This window comes from Centruroides vittatus, unplaced genomic scaffold (genome assembly GCF_030686945.1).
Source record: "Centruroides vittatus isolate TY-2023 unplaced genomic scaffold, ASM3068694v2 contig_717, whole genome shotgun sequence".
NCBI lineage: Eukaryota > Metazoa > Arthropoda > Arachnida > Scorpiones > Buthidae > Centruroides > Centruroides vittatus.
The window spans coordinates 2,956,350-2,962,759 of NW_027122456.1; the positions used below are offsets into that span (position 1 = coordinate 2,956,350).

The 6,410-nt window shown below is 38.1% G+C and overlaps 1 protein-coding gene across 1 annotated transcript in view; it reads right to left on the reverse strand.

Moving 5' to 3' along the window:
• The window catches only part of LOC136980687 (dynein axonemal heavy chain 2-like), a 647,596-nt gene that overhangs the window by 371,952 nt on the left and 269,234 nt on the right, over positions 1-6,410 (reverse strand). The window lies entirely within an intron of this gene.

Genomic DNA, 6,410 nt, shown 5'->3' on the forward strand with positions numbered 1-6,410 from the left:
GTTAAGCAGCTCAGCAGAATCCTATCACTGATTCAAATCTTTACAGGGATATTTTAAAATGCCTACATTTACTAAAAGTCCTATGTCACTGCTTCTGTCACATATATAGTTACATCTTTAAATTTATAAATTAAGTAATGTATAATTTACTTCAAACACTGGGCCTCTTCATAAATGATGGTTTCAATAAAATTGGTATAATGCATCAGCAACACTAAAGTTGTTCATATTTGACTTTTGAGTTATGAAAGCTGGTGAGCTCAATAAGCCAGATGAAATAATTCATTTTTTCATTCAACATTCTTATTGTTTTTTGTGCTTCTTAACAAGAGTATTCTCAGTTTAGTGAATACTCTTATTAAGATGGGCGATTCCCAGATTGAAAGCAGCTTTTTTAGAAGTCATCATTACATATTTACAAGATGTTATTTCCCTAATTCATTTTTAAGAAGAGAGTTAATCCAGTAAAGTAAAATGCTGTGAAATCAAAGGGAATACAACTAAAAGAAAATATGAGATAGTGGGTCAATAGGTTCTTCCTATCAATTGATGGTAGTAGCCTATGTGACAGGAGGCCCATTTTTGGATTGATAGAGATTTTATTCATTCAGAGAGAATGTATATTGGTGTAGTCCCTTTCAAGATTAGAACTATTTATGGCATATTAGTTAACAATTTAATTTCTAAGGGTATTTTAAGGCTATACATAGTCAAATGATGATTGGATCAGTGATTCTGTAAATGATAAATATGTGCAAGAAGAAGACCAGACAGAAAAACAAGTCAATGTGCATTTATTATACAAATTTTTAGGGTGCAGATTACAAATTCCCACTTGTCAGAAAGTACAAGACGTAGTTACAACCACTCTCCACTCCTTATTGAGTCTCTTCTGACAAAATTGATAAATCGCAGACATACTTAAAATCTAAACTATAACTAATTACAACTAAGATTGAGAAGGGAAGAATGATAAGAATAAGAATCAGAATGGGAAGGTACCAGTATTTTAGATGTAAATTGTTGGGCAATAGTTTTATGCTGTGCTTTCTTTCAAGGTGGTCAGTTAGATTCGTCAAATCCACTGTCACCAATGAGTATATATCTGTGTTGGAATTGATGTTATGAGAGGGTTCCTCACACATGGTGAAAAGTTCTTTCATTCATTTATTCACCCTTATTAGTCTAATAGCTGGATTCCAATACTGTATATGTTCCCTCACACAAGGTCATAAATTCAGTACCCTTCACACTTGTGTGAAGATCCTAAAATCGCGCCGGGAATTCGATTGTTTACAAGATCGCTACATCGGAAAATTTCAGAAAGTCAATCGAAGCGAGAACGCGCATCGGGCTATAAACCGGACATCTGTAAAGCATTTCTTCTAAAACAAACACAACGCGGTAATAAACGACGAAGGGAATGTCGCGGTGCTCGTATACAAGAGTCGAGATGTAAACAATTAACAAAAAAGGGGAGAAAGAAGAGAGACAGATGGTCAAGGACACCTGCTAGACCATATGAGCCTGGGATCGTCTCGAAAGGGGGGGCAGCCACAGAACGTTTGGCAGATCGGTTCAGCCAGATGTCCGCGAGAGGGGGGCAAACAGTGTAAATTATACGAGTAGCTGTCAACGCCCGGGCGCCGTCCCCAGCCGAACTTGGTTTTCGTCTTGCTTAGAAACAGTAGACTGACCAATCGAGAAAAGGAAAAAGGGACTTGAGACCAATCAAGAGGGGAAGATTCGAGGGAAAATCGTATAAAAACCCCCGAATCAAGGTCAGAAAGGAGAGACGACGGAGCTTTCTACCAGGAAGTGGACGACGGTACTCCAACCAGCCACCTACTCCTTCGCCGACGTCCGTCACCGACCCCTCGGACACTCCTACCCGACTGCCCCGGGGCTTTACCGACGACTCCGACAGCATTCTCCGATCGCCGTCATCCGGAGCGCCTTCTGCCGCCGACAATCAAGATCGCATCTTGTATTGTAGGCCTACTTTGTAAGTTTGTTTTGAAACTAAAATAAACGGTTATTGTAAGACACTTGTCATCTTTGCCTCTGCCGCCACCACCCACATACGATCGGTCCCTAGGTTTTTCCTGACGTGCAATTAACTAATTGCCCCCATATGTCGGCAGCTTACATTTGGAGGAAGTCTAATTTTTCTTAATGGTTTCAGTATTGTACTAACTCATAACTTCTTGTTACAGTCCTGTTCAAGCAGTTGCTCCTCCTACTCTCATAGACCTTTGTCCAGATTGTCCTCAATCGTGAACCAATGTCTACACTCTTCAACAACCCAAACCTAACTCACTCTCTTCCATGGGTTCCGTCATGTGGGACCTATTATTCACCCCTTTCTTCTTGTTGCCAATCAGGACCCACCAAAGGTAAGGACAGTGCCATGTGACAGGAAAAGCATAAAGTAGAAGTGAGAAGAATTTTAGGAAAGAGAAAATGATCTTATACTATATACAATTATATACAACAAAAAAATATGGCGAACAGCCACAATTCAATGATGCTATTAAGTAGTAATAACTAATATTGGTAAAGAGTTTGGAGGTTTTATTTAAGCCAAACCCAAGTATTACAGGTGTCCCCAAGTATTAAATATAGATTAATTTAAATAATGTCTATGTAGCAACTTTCACTCAGATTCCTCAATTATGCAATTTCTGCAGCATGTTGAGTAGGTCTAGTTACTTTCTGAGTAAACTATGTATCTGATAAAAAATTAATCATCAATAAAAAAAAATCAATTATTAGTTTATTAAATCACCTGTAATATTATATTAAAAAGACAGGTCTAGTTTATTAAAAATAAAAAAATTTCATCTCTTGATTTAATACTATAATTTACTGTATAATTTACTGTAAATATAAATATTTCACAAAAAAAATTAAAATAATAATAATAATAATAATAATAATAACTCTCCTGTGGTCACCACCTGGTCGTGGTGAAAGAACCCAGTAATTTTACTGATCCACAGGGCAATGCAGGCTGGAGCACAAGCTCCTGGTAGGGACACCCATGCCAGTAAGGTCTATGGGGAGGAATGAAGCTAAGAGTGATCACACACCCACATTCTGTGGAGATATATATCATGGTAGTAACCAGATCTAAATGTGATACCGGCTCGGACGTCGCCCGGGTTAACAAGGTCCGCGTTCGTGGGTTAGGCAGAAGCTCACGTTCGAAAAATAGGCCACAGTCTCCCTTGGTTACTGGTGGCGAAAGCAGCACCGGCCCAAGCATGGCTACTGCAATGCCCTCAACAGATGTGAGGAATCAACCCAGCCTTGGTGTTTCTGTGGCAATGCATCCACAGACCACAAAGGCTGGAAAACCACGCCAACGGATGAAATGGACAGTAGAAATGAATGAGTTTATCATCCGTAATTATTACATTATCACAAAACTCGAAACAAACATGACAGCATACAGACAACAACTACACCATAAATTCACACAACAGTATCCTCACCTCACTGTCACCGAACAAAGGGTTGTTGATCAAAAAAGAACAATTATACACAACAACCTTATCTCACAAACAACACTTGAACTTATCAAACAACAGGTTGCTGATCAAATACATCAACAGACAGAAACATCTAACATTAATGAAGATCATGTAACCTGTCAGGATAATCCAGCAACAAGCATTGATAATAACACACATACAACAATTACCACTAATGATACTACAGACACTTCCTCATCCATCACTGATAACATAGACTTGGATTTAGTTAATACGCTCTCACTTATATTTCAGGAAACACTCACTAAATATACAGGTACAGATCCCACACAACGACCACGAATACCAAAAATCAACATGTCAAAGGAAGTAGGAAAAACACTAAATTATGTAAACACTCACTTACTACCACACTACATTCATTCAATTTCTACACTCGCAGACATTCATACATTAGTTTATGCTGGGGCAGTCACAGTAGTGACACACCATGGACTGAAAGTACAATCACAGACAAATACACAGAAAACACAATTCTATCACAAGCCTGCCTGGCAGAGAAGAATAGAAACACAAATAAATGACATTAGACAGCAATTAGGCAGGCTAACACAATACACTAAAAACAACATAACACCCAAATTAAGGAAACAGCTCAAAAACATTTTCAAGAAAATAAAAACACACACAAAACATGAACATCACAACACACGCATTACAGAATACATTGATACACTAAAACAAAAACTTGCTGCCAAAGCACGTAGACTCAAACAATACAAAACATGTACACTACGAAAACAACAAAATAAATTATTTACAAACAATGAAAAACTCTTTTACAGACAAATTAATAACAAAGCAAACACTGATACACAGCACAGTGGCACACCAACAGAAGAAGAACTCACAACATATTGGTCTTCTCTTTGGTCCAGTGCTGTCACGCACAATGCTGATGCAGGCTGGATCGAGGAGGAGAACAGAAACTTGCACAACATACCAACTATGCCCTGTGTTGAAATAAACATACATGATTTCCAATACACTGTTAACAGAACACACAACTGGAAGACACCTGGTGTAGACAACATTCACAATTTCTGGTACAAAAAGTTTACATCACTGCACCAGGAACTAGCTAAACATCTAACACACATCATCATCAATCCACAAGACATGCCAAATTTTCTTACTCAGGGCATCACCTACATGAAACCTAAAAACAACAATACCACAGACCCCACACAATACAGACCAATTACATGTCTTCCAACACTCTACAAATTATTGACATCCTGTATCGCAAACAAAATATACAAACATATTGAAGAACACGACATTCTAACAGAACAACAAAAAGGTTGCCGTAGAAACCACAGGGGATGCAAAGAACAGTTACTCATAGATTCAGTCATTCTACGGCAAGCACACAGACAACACAGAAACATACACATGGCATATATAGACTACAGAAAAGCATTCGACAGTGTTCCACACAGTTGGCTGCTACATGTCCTACACATGTACAAAAAACATCCATCACTCATTGCATTCTTTCAAAACACTATGCAGCACTGGAGAACAACACTACATCTCAGGGCCCATAACACTTCCATACAAACAAACCAAATTTTTATTAGGCGAGGAATTTTTCAAGGAGATTCCTTGAGTCCTCTCTGGTTCTGCTTAGCCCTGAACCCATTATCCAACATGTTAAACAACACACAATATGGTTACAATATCAGACACAAAAAAACAACACAGTTTACACTGTCACATCTCATGTACATGGATGACATAAAACTTTATGCATCCACACAAAAACAACTTCATCAACTCCTACAAATCACACATTCATACACCAAGGACATACAAATGGAATTTGGCCTAGATAAATGCAAAACAGTTCACATAGAAAAAGGAATCCTGAAGAAAGAAGATTTTGCACTTGGAAATGGAGACATTATTGAATCCATGGAAGAGGGCGAGTTCTACAAGTATTTAGGATTCCAACAGGCCAAACTAACAGAACATACACAAATAAAGCAAAGATTAATTAAAGAATACCAAAGTAGGTTAAATGCTATTCTCAGAACACAATTAAATGCAAAACACACAGTTAAAGCAATAAACACATATGTCATCCCAGTACTCACATATTCTTTTGGAGTTATACATTGGACTCACACTGATCTTGAGCAACTCCAAAGGAAAACAAGAACAACACTTACTAAGCATAAACAACATCATCCTAAATCTGCCACAGAAAGATTAACCCTTCCACGTAAAGATGGCGGACGTGGCCTGATTGACATAGTTAACCTTCACTACAAACAAATACAGTCACTGCGAGAGTTTTTCTACAAAAAACAAGAAACATCACAATTACATAAAGCAGTAACTCTAGCAGACTCAAATAACACACCATTAAACTTACACTCACATCATATGGACACAACACAACATATAAAAAGCATAGACACCATTAAGCAATCGTGGGCTCGAAAGGCACTCCATGGCAGGCATCCTTACGATCTGGCCCAGGATTTTGTTGACAAAACTGCGTCAAACAGCTGGTTAACACGGGGATGCCTCTTTGGGGAGACGGAAGGATTCATGATCGCCATACAGGATCAGGTCATAAATACTAAATACTAAAAACTACAGAAAACACATACTCAAAGATACAACACTCACAAATGACATGTGCAGAAAATGTCACATCATGCCAGAAACTTTACAACACATCACCTCTGGTTGCAAGCTCTTGGCACAGACAGATTATTTACACAGACATAATCAAGTAGCAAATATAATACACCAAGAGCTTGCAAAGAAACACAAATTAGTAGACATCCACGAACCATACTACAAATACATTCCACAGACAGTATTGGAAAACAACACGCA